Source organism: Tasmannia lanceolata, unplaced genomic scaffold, assembly GCF_043159265.1.
Source record: "Tasmannia lanceolata isolate RefF3 unplaced genomic scaffold, GAP_Taslan_0.1 ptg000020l, whole genome shotgun sequence".
Taxonomy (NCBI): domain Eukaryota; kingdom Viridiplantae; phylum Streptophyta; class Magnoliopsida; order Canellales; family Winteraceae; genus Tasmannia; species Tasmannia lanceolata.
This window is the reverse complement of record NW_027518697.1, coordinates 11,023,146-11,034,634: the sequence shown is the minus strand read 5'-3', so window position 1 is coordinate 11,034,634 and position 11,489 is coordinate 11,023,146. Positions and strand designations below refer to the sequence as shown.

At 38.4% G+C, this 11,489-nt stretch overlaps 1 pseudogene; it reads right to left on the bottom strand.

Annotated features, from left to right (window-relative positions):
- Positions 1-11,367: 11,367 nt before the first annotated feature.
- LOC143855342 (5S ribosomal RNA) lies at positions 11,368-11,489 on the bottom strand (annotated as a pseudogene).

Below are 11,489 nucleotides of genomic sequence, written 5' to 3'. Positions count from 1 at the left end.
GCGTGGGCCTAAGGCTTTTTCCTTTTCTATTATTTATTATTATTTTTTAACGGTTCAATAGTTTATTTAATTTATTTTAACTCTTTTTACCGTTTGAGATTCCTTAATCGTGGTCCCGTGTAGTACTTTTTGAAAAATACTGCACTATATATACGGGCATACACCCAAAAAAACAAGGAAAGAGATCATCCTAATCTAATGCAGTTGCCTAATCAAATCAAATCTTTCACACCACAGAGCTAATGAACATGTGGTGTAATCATTACAAACCACACATATGAAGAAGTGAAGATCCAATGGTTAGGATCACCGCTTAACAATGAGTACCATCGAATGGACAGTGGATGGATCATTCCTCAAATTTGTTTTAACCATCTATTTATAGGCAAATGATGATTTAGATTCATCCGTTCAAATACTAATCCTCAACCAAATGGCAAATAAATGTAGGCCCCATTGCAACGATCACCGTCGATTGGGTAATCCCAGCCCCCTTTGATCAAAGTTTATTAAAATCAACTTCAACGGACTAAAAATAAAAGATTAGTCTAGAAATCCAAAACCAAACAAACTTCATCACAATCTCATCACTCTATGTCTGTATAAAGTCTAATAAACTCAACATCTAAATAAAGGGGAGTGATAAATCGACTCCCCATGTGTCTTTCTCTCTATCTCTACCTAGAGGAGAGAGAAAGACACATGGGGAGTCGATTTATCACTCCCCCTATATAAAACCAGATATTAAAAGTGTTTATAAAAGGCTGCCGATATTGGCACTACCATTTTTAATGATTGCCCAATTTCAGCTTGTCTTATCTTCTGATAATTTTTTGGGAACTGTAATAACCTTCAACTGCTGTTTAAATAATAAAAGACAAGAAGAATTAGTGCAGTTATCAAAACATATAGTGCCAATATTGCTGGGGGCAAAACCTATCTACGTTGCAGTCTTTTTAATGGACCGTTTGGTTCATCCTATGGTGTAATCCGTACAGTACTTTTTTGAAAAATATTGAACGACACGGGCTTATACCATGTAAAATCTCGTTTAAGGCTACTTGTATACCCGCTACTGTTTTGATAATGAAACGAACTCACCTTGTCTTTTCTTATTTATTGAGCTGTCAAAAGCTATTACAATTCCCACCAGGCTCTCAGTAGCCAATTAAAATAAGAAAGACAAGATTAGGTTGTCTCATTATCAAAACATGAAAGTGCAAATATTAGTAGTCTTGCTTAATTGTGGACTTGTAGAAGCAGAAAGTCACTTTTATCGTTAATGCTGAAAGGCAATATTTGGGTGGTACATGGGGACATATGGGCATGTATGTGAGATCAAGACCATTGATCATATGGACATAATCGTCCCCTTTTTACTCGGCACAACCTTCTCTCGTGTAAAAGAGTAATCTTAAATACACTTGAGGCGGTTGTCCCAAGTAAAAATGAGGTGGCGAATGTATCACTTCCCTAAAAAAAGTATATAAATGAGGATCAATAAATATCTTTTAAGAAAGGCAAGTGATATATTCACCCCCTTTTCTTCTCCCGGCCACTCCATTCCGGCGGATTTATGAGTTATAACTTATGACTACTCTTTTTTAACTACATGAGGTTAGGGGTGGCAAAATTAGCCCAACCGAACCGGAACCGAGCCGAAACCAAACCGAAAATTCGGTTTCGGTTTGGTTAAACCAAACCGATTCAAATTTCGGTTTGGTTCGGTTTGGGTATCAAACCGAACCGAAACCGAATATTTGCAATTATTATGAGTAAAGGGTGGCAAAATTGGCGGAACCGAACCGAAACCGAACCAAAAATTCAGTTTTGGTTCGGTTTTGGTTTGGTAAAACCAAACCGATTCAAATTTCGGTTTGGTTCGGTTTGAGGGTCAAACCGAACCGAAACCGAACCATTGCCACCCCTACATGAGGTGACCAGGGAAAAGAGCGGGTGAATATTTAATTTTCCTCATGAAGAGCATAAAATTGACTTTCTTGTTAGCTAGCTGTTTCTCTTTTGCTCCTAAAATTGACTCGTCTTCTTCTTTACTTTAAAAGAAAGAAGAAGACGAGTTATTCTTCCATCGTCAAGGAGAGACTACAAGTCGGATAGTCACTCTGGTATAATTTTTATCTTTCGAATGTTTTTAATTCGATCACCATCGTTAATCTAGTAATCTAGGGATTCTAGGATTATGAACAAGGGATAACTTTTGTTTTCTATATCTCCACGGCCTCTTCCGCCTCGCGTGGATCCCTTGTTCGACTAACGGGTCCTCACGACGGGGCCATGCCTGGTATGGCCGTGTGGTACAGTAGCGGACAGTGCCTTAGGGGTGCAACTCGGGTCGGGTCGGGTCAGATCAGGTTGAGGCTAACCCTAACCCAACTCTCGATAACATTGCCTCCATGGTTTTAAATTTCGACGACCGACACCGAAATCGATAAAAACAGAAACAGCCATTTATTTCAGCCGAAATTTCAGAATTTCGGTCGAAATTTCGGTTTTTCCGAAATTTGACCCAAAAAATCTAGTTTTTTAATATTAATTTAATATTTCACCGAAATTTCTACCGAAATTTAATATTGAATAAAATATTGGTTTTGGGTTTTGTACCAGATTTTGACCGAAATTTCAAGGTCCGAAACCGAAATTTTAAACCTTGATTGCCTCAACGCTAACCCGACCCAAGATTCGGGTTGAGGATGGTAAACCCTAACCTAACCCACCTCTAAACCTCTCAACCCCAACCCAACCCATCTAACCCAAAATCGGGTCAGGTTGGTTTGGGTTCACCTAGGGCCAGTGGCGGAGCCAGGATTTAAACATAATGGGGGCAGGTTATACATAAGGGGGGCAGGTTATACATAATGCTGGTCCCAATTGAGTTGAGCATATTAAGGATTTTGACCCAACTCAAGAGAGGCAGCTGCCACTCTTATGCTACATGTAGCTCCGCCTATGCCTAGGGCCAAACAGAAAAATACAATAACCAAAGGAAAATCAAGATAAAACTAGATGGAAGCCCGGTTTGTGTCGGGTAGGGTTGCCAAGGCCTCAACCCTAACCTAACCGGAAATTAAATTGGGTTGGCTTTTCCCAACCCTAACCCAACCCGAGGAAATGCCAACCCAACTCGACCCAAGTTGCACCCCTACCATGCTTGGTACGACCCTGTGATCTGGGTTCAGCTGGGCTTGAAGTTTGAGCATGGCTGGTTTGGTGCTTGTTAAGATATGTGGAACTTATCGTTGGATTGCATGATGGTATATTAGGTAGTTGGGTTAGATTAGGCAGGTTGATTCAATTAGGATGATATCCTCCTAATCATATCAAATCTTATCTTTATCCCTCACTATGTTTATCTATAAATGCTTATTTAAGCATCATTTACTCATTAATAAAATAAATCACAAATTAGTGAATTCTGAAATTTAACAGCGCAGCCCACAACTTTTATTATTTTTACCAAAAAACCCCCAACAACTATATATTGACTAGTTTTTGGGGTATTTTGTAATTTTCTATATTTATAATTCATGTACAACAGAAGTATTATTATTTAGACCAATTACCAACAGGGGACAAAAATTAGGCGGAATTATCAGCAGGACCCATGCTTTTCAGAAATTATCAATGAGGGACAAAAGAGGTCTTGTCAGTAAAACTTGGACGAAAATGCCCTTTGACACTTACAACATGTTCTCATCTTGTTTTTTCCTTCTTCCTTCTTCCCTCTTCTTTTACTTTTTCATTTTCCCTTTTTGATTTTTGTACCCTAGTAGTCATCTTCTTCCTTGCTCAGCCGCCATTGTTGCTTGCAAGTCTTGAAAACATGAATGTTGAGTTCTTACCATCTATCTCTCTGTATCTATGTTTTGTTTTGTTTTTTTATGGTTTTGCACTATTTTTCATTCCTCTATTTCTGATTTATCTTGTTTAGGGTTTTAGCGGTTTGTATTTTATGGTGTGTTCTGGAGATAATGCATGGATGGCTTCATTCACTTTTTAGAAGACAAGTGGTTGTATAAGAAAAAATTGATGTAATACATGAATGGATGGTTACCCGTTTTTTGATATACTTAATTTTTTTTTGTAATACACAAATTGGGATGTAATACATGAAGCACATTTAATTAAAACAACATCCATTTCTTTTGTTATTTCTATCATGAGCATAATTGTAATGCCATTAGAAGAGTTGCTATAGGCAGGGAGTTTTGTAGCATAAGGGGTTTATCAACTCTCTAGAAGGGGGTTAGAAACTCTCAAAAGTCGGGTTACCAATTTCTGAATGGGGTTATCAAGTCCCTGAAAATTGGCCGAGGGTACTGGAGTTTTGGAAGGGGGTTTTCAAGTCTTTGGGATTGGGGTTATCTAGTATCAAAATGGGGTTACCAATTTACGAATGGGCTTATCAAGTCCCTTAAAATTGGCCGAAGATACTGGAGTTTTGGAAGGGGGTTTTCAAGTCTCTGGGATTGGGGTTATCCAGTATCAAAATGGGGTTACCAATTTTCGAATGGACTTATCAAGTCTCTTATGAATACGTTTTTACTTCCTGTTTTTTTCACTTGTTCATTTTCACCATTTTTTTTCTACTTTACTATTCATCTTCCTCATCCGCCATTGAAAGGGAGGAGAAATGCAAAACCCTAAGGCTCTGTTTGGTTAGATGAGATTTTAGTGGAAGTAGTAGTCAACAAGGAGGTGACAAGGGTGGGATATGTGTAGACTTGTCTGAGAAGATTAGAGGGAATTTTGGGGAATTTTGGTAGTGTGTTTGGTTAGATGTCAAAGCATGTGGGAGAATGGAGGGGTGACATTAACAAAATAAATAGTAGAAGAGAGAGAAAGAGAGAAAAAAGTAATGATGACACATGGCATTTCATATTCTACTCTTCTCCCCTCTAAAATTTACCAAAAACAAGGTTTGGCATTGGAAAAGTAGGCGAGGGGACAATCCCGCTACATAGGCGCCACCTAAGCCAAAAGCTAATAATTATGTCTCTTCCATGTCTAGAAGTCCAATGGGATTTGAGCTAAAAAATGACAACCAAACAACATTTGGTATTTCATATTCCTAGAAATGCTCAGCCGTCTTCCCTACTTTTTGCAACCAAACAGAGCCTAAAAGAAATGAAAAACAAAACATAGATATAGAGAGATGGATGGGAATGAACTCACGTTTCAAGTTTTCGAGCTTTCTTGCCTCCAATGGTGGCTAAACGATGAAGATGATGACTAGCAGGGTAAAAAAAACAAAATTGAAAATGGAAAAGTAAAAAAAAAAAAAGAGGAAAAGAAGAGAGAAGATGAAAAAGTGGAAAAGCAAAACTTGTTGCTTAAGAAAAGGGTATTTTCGTCCACCTTTTATTGACAAGATGGAAAAGTGGAAAAGCAAAACTTGTTGCTTAAGAAAATGGCATTTTCGTCCACCTTTTATTGACAAGACCTCTTTTGTCCCTCGTTGATAATTTCATAAAACAATTGGTCATGTTGATAATTCTGCCTAATTTTTGTCCCCCATCGGTAATTGTTCCTTATTATTTCTCAATTTTATTGTTCACTTTTTTCCAGACTCAATTTAATTATTTAGTTATGTGGGAATCAATTAAACCATTCATGAATCATGATTTATCAAAATTTTCCATTAAAAAAAGTGGGCGTGGCCAACACGGACTAGTCGCACGGTCCAAGTGAGACGTGGGCCATGAGCTATGCCGGGCCCACCTACCAGAATTCGTGGGCCGTGCTGGCCCGGCCCGTGAGAGAACGGACAAGCAGCTGGAGGTGGAAGGATAAAAAAGGAATGGTTGAGAAATAAAAAAAATTGTTTGAATTTTAAATTTTAAATTTTGAATTTAAATTTAAAATAGCAATTAGCCACGTCAGCAAACACGTGATAGGTACCATGCATTTATGTTATCACGCTCCTGTTTAATAATTCTTAGACAAACCGTTGGATGGACACGTGGCTGTTTAAGAGTTGATCAACAATGACATCTGCTTACGTGTCACCATAGTACAGCATAGGATTCTCGGCAAGACAAATCTCAACCACCCGTCAACAAAAACTTTCTCGAAAGAACGATACGACCGGATCCTCCACGTGTAGGGTTGAAAACATTCTACGCGTATGAGTCCTTTTCTTAGACAATGGCATCAACGGCTACAAACCGACGCGTGTAGGTTCTTCTGTAGAGAGAGAGAGAAAGGGGGTGTCTTTATAAAGAGAGAAGGAGGTGCCTTGGGGGGAAAAGGTTGAAGGAGAGAGATAGCGCGTTTTCTGGGACTCTTATTTTTTCAGGGGTGAGTTTCATTTTGCCACCCCCTCTTTTTTGTTTTTTCTGTGGAGCGATGAACTGGGTGGAGAAGGCAATGTTCCCGATCAGAAGGGTGTGGATAAGCGTGGCTGCACGTCTAGGGATTCGGAAAAGAGGTGAGTTGGGTTACACTTACACTTACATAGGCAGAAATCATGCCAACGACAGAGTGCCATTATCAAAACCAAAAATTACAAGGAAAATTATAGGGCAGTGATAAATTCACCCCATTCTTTTATTTTTCAAAATGGACTATACAGCTCACACCATAGGATGATGATCCAATCCGCCCATTTGATGTTGTGCTCCCAAAATCATTTCCATAGGATGATTCTAACCCTCCGATCTAAAGAGAGACTCACATTATGGAAACTTCTATAGATCGGACCGTTGGGATCATCCTATGGAAATGATTTTTGAGGCACAGCCTATTCATTGTGGCCAATCAAATGGACGGTTCGGATCATCCAAGAAGGGCGTGAATTTATCACTGCCCTTTATATAATGCTATCGATATTGATATTGGCACTACCATGTTTTGATAATATCAGGATCTCACCTTGTCTTTAATTATTTAACCAGACACAATTTTGAAAAATTGTTAAAGAGGGTTGATAACCCCCTTTTAGAGACTCGATAACCCCCATTTCGTCCCTCTCTAACAATTTTTCCTACTTACAATTCCCAAAAGTTTTCAACAGCCAGTTGAAAAGAAAAGACGAGGCAAGTTTCTGTCATTATCAAAACATGGTAGTGCAACTATGAATAGCATTGTATAAACATGTAGTCAGATTTTTATCGAGTTGAGTCAACAAGTAACCCATTTGAGTTGAACCACTTTCAAGTCCGAGTCAAGTATTTGAGTTTTTGAACTATGATACAGTGCATCCAGGTCTTGAATAAAGAGCAAGGAAAGTGAGTGATGGATTTGATTATATGTAAATAAACAGGACTTTTGAAGCTAAGGCAGGAGGTGAAAACATGCGAGTACGAAGACGTGCACATAATGTGGGAAATATTGGAGAGGACGGAGAGAGAGATTGGTGGATTGGGTCCTGAGAAGCCAAGGAAAAGACCCTTTTGGAAGATCATTGCATGGGCCACTCCTGCTCATTTTTGTCGTGCCTCATGATCTCTCACTGTACATGCTCCAATCTGCATGGAGAAAAAATCTCTTTATTTTTTTTTAGTACTCATGAATTCTCTTTCTATGAATCTCATGGCCTCCAGTGCTTGGATTTTGAGTATTTTAATGAATTCTCATAGGACTCTTTTTGGTCTTTATGTACTTCTGTCTTTTTGGTGGCCTACATCATGGTTTTAAATTTCGGTTTCGGTTTCCGGCCGAAATCCGGTAATTGAAAAATAAAGTAATATTTTATTATACCCGGCCGAAATTACGGAATAATACTATATTTCTTTTCTTTTTTTAAATCAAATTTCCGAAATTTAGACCTAAGTTTTGCAAAATTTCGGATTTCGTGAAATTTTGGTTTCGGTTTCTACAGAGATTTAAAACCATCGCCTACCCACATAACATTAGACCCGTTCATTGTGGGATCTAGTTGATGAACTTTGCCAGGCTAATTATTTAAATTTCCAAAATATTTGGATAAACTTAAAATTATATGTAGGGGTGGTGTATACAACTTAGAAACAATGCTTTGGCTTCTGCACTTGAATGCATCCTATTGATCATGATTCTAAGATCATCCTATCATGCCGAGATCAGTTGTAGTGGCTTAGACTTGGTCTAAAGAGAACCGAGATCAGTTGTAGTGGCTTTTGACTTGGTCTAAAGAGAAGCGAAACGGACAGTCTCCTTCTCTCGTCTCCATCTTCTAAAGAATTCTAAAACCTAGATTTCTTACTTAAAATCCAGGATTCTAAAGAGAAGCGAAACGGACAGTCTCCTTCTCTCGTCTCCCATCCATGATTTTGAGGAAATCCAAGATTCTAAAATCCGTGATAAATTCTGATATTTCACTAATTCTTGGATGATTTACATTAAGTACAAGGAGTGTTTTTACAGAACACTCAAATGACAAACATAACAAGAGAATAAGATAATTATGGAAAGACATTATCCTAATCTAATTCACTTGCCTAATCTTCCCCAACCAACTAATATAACCTAATCAAATCAAATCTTCTAATCTCAGAATATTTGATCTTGATTTCATTTTATTCTCTAATATGCCCCCTCAAACGTATATGGATTGAAAATCAATATACGTTTGATTACAATAGATATCCCCAAAAAGAAATAGAAAAATTTGTAAATTTTGATGTACACTGCCACAATTGATGTCTGCCTGTTGTTGATAATGCTGAAGATGATTACCGTCTGTTGTTGAAGAATGCGTCGCATGAAAGATGAACCACAAAGAGCCTCAAAGAACTGAATTGGACTCAAGCCGGAATCGGCTAGTCTTTAGGCAGATTTTGATTTTGAATACCGAACCTTCTGGAAATGGGTCACAACGGACCAAAGCCTCGTTGGGCAAAATAATGCCTCAATGGGCGAGAATGGGTCTCAATGGGCCAGACACATGGGTCGGCAAGTACCGATCCTCGTGGAATTTGGCTCTCTTAGGCACGAACCTCAAAGAATTGAGGCCCCTCAACTGAGTAGAGCAATTTATTTCAGGCACGCACCTCAAAGAGGTACCTCAACTAAAATAGGAAAAAGGAAAGGGATGGAAAAAAAGAAAAAAGAAAAAAAGAAGCGACAACAAGCAGCTCGGATGATGATGGCAAACATTGGGACAACGAATGAAAAAGAGTGCATATATCAAATATGAGGGGTGTGAATATCAAATTGGGGGTATACCTTGCCTTTTTCTTAAAAGACAGAAGAGATGGGGTGCATAAATGAAAATATTGGAGTGTGAAATACCCAAAGAAAATTCTAGAATTTGAATGAAAAGGCAGTATTCACTTCATCCGAAAAATTTGTGAAATTAAAATGAGAGGTGCCTTTATCAACAAGAGGGCCATTGTACTTTCTCTTTCTATGGGTATTGACTTGCTAATATTTGGTAATTGGGTTTTGCCTTGTCTCATCTGCAGCAGCATACATACTACAAAGCAAAAATAGATTCTGACGCAATCTCACAAGAAGATGGACACCAACGGATGACTGTGAGATGTAGGGAAGATGCAGAGACCAAGATTGGGGCCGACTATTGTAGAAAAAAAAATAATGAAGGAAACACAGCTGCTTGCAACGGAAGAGAACAGCAGCCGTAGGCGTGCAAAGAAGGTAATGAAGAGAAGAAAAAAAATTCCTTGCCGGGCAGAAATGAAGAGTCTTCCTAAGAAGAAGAAAAAGTAGTATTTTGCAATGGTGATTGGGAGGGGAGTGATGGCCACCGGCGGACGGCTAGATCGTCCGTCCGCCGGAGGACGGGGACTCTCTCGTCTTGTGCTCAAGCCCTAGTAGGATCTATTGCTCTGATACCATGATAAATTCTGATATTTCACTAATTCTTGGATGATTTACATTAAGCACAAGGAGTGTTTTTATAGAACACTCAAATGACAAACATAGCAAGAGAATAAGATAATTATGGAAAGACATTATCCTAATCTAATTCACTTGCCTAATCTAACCCAACCAACCAATATAACCTAATCAAATCAAATCTTCTAATCTCAGAATATTTGATCTTGATTTCATTTTATTCTCTAATAATCCGTGTATCCAAAGAGGCCCTAAAAGAATGATTTTATTCCATAATCACAAGAACAAATATGCTGGCGAACTCCCGAGGTATATATTTTGTATTATGTAATTTTTGTGAAAAACACATGATATTGTCAACAAATGGATAGAAGTAGGAACACATACTTTCACTGGATCAATGGGACAATCTGAGAAGATGTGGATAGATGACTGATCCATGAAGCTGTCTTCTAGCAACCTATTCAAAAGAGGAGAAAATAGGCAATATTCACCCTTTTTTCTGGTTAGTTATTAACGAAAGGTTAATCACAGGTAATTAATACCCATCTGATGCTTGTTATTAAAAACAATCCCCATATGATGCTTCCAGGTACAATATCTAAAAAACCTTCCACAAAAGTTTCTAGTCAGGCATAGGCGAAGATTCTTGCGACTTAATGTAAGAGAGGATCTGTCACATACAATGAATCAAATTGACTCTTCACATCTCTCAAAACCCCAAATGATGCAGAAGCTTTCTGAGTTGAAGTAGCTCAGAACAACCAGTAACAGAAGCACTTGCCTTATCAATTTATAACATTGTATTTTCAATGGTAAACAGGAAATAAACGAAATAAATGTCAGCCACAAATGCTTCGTGGATTACAAGGCGATTAATCAGTGGCAAGCTACATCCATTACAACATCTCTTGGTAGTTTCCAGAATTTTGTTACTTTCCATTGTAACTACACTACTAACCAGCATGAAATTTTAATATTCTGGGTTCTGTGTTCCACAAAGTTGAAGATGCCAATGACTCAGCGTGTGACACTAACACAATATCATTCACAGTAAGTAAGAAAAGGCAAGGAATGGAGTTGCAAGGCCCGCATGTCAAAATGCATGCCATCCAAATGGCTTGAATTAAGGAACTTAAACATAATGATTAACTTGCTTAAACTAGCATCCCTTAAGAACTCAAAGTAGAGACTTCTAAAATATACGGAAAAATAATCACAATTCCTGGTAATTCACAATAAACAGACCCTTAAATTTTCAGATCAAATGGACCATATCAAATTCCTCTACTGGCATCACCGCATCAGCATGACATGATGCAGCAGCTGGGATTTTTAAGCAACCTTGTTTATTTTATTGTCTGCATGTTAATTGGAGTGGGAATTGGAGTTTATGGGGCTAACAGGCCCCCTTAAACTTCACTGGAATGAGAGAAATTCAAGCATGTAACGGTCTTCTCCCAGATTCTTTTTTTTTTTTGGTAGGTAAGCTGGGATTGAAGCTCCAACCTTCAGGTTGAAGACCAAAGCCTTGACCATTGAGCCAGAGGCTCAATCACTGATAAAAGAGGGGTGCAAATTGAGGACTTCCCAAGAGGTCACCCATCCTAAGTACTACTCTCTCCCAAGCACGCTGAACTTCGGAGTTATATGGTGAGATCCAGTGCATTTGTGCTGGTATGATCGTACCC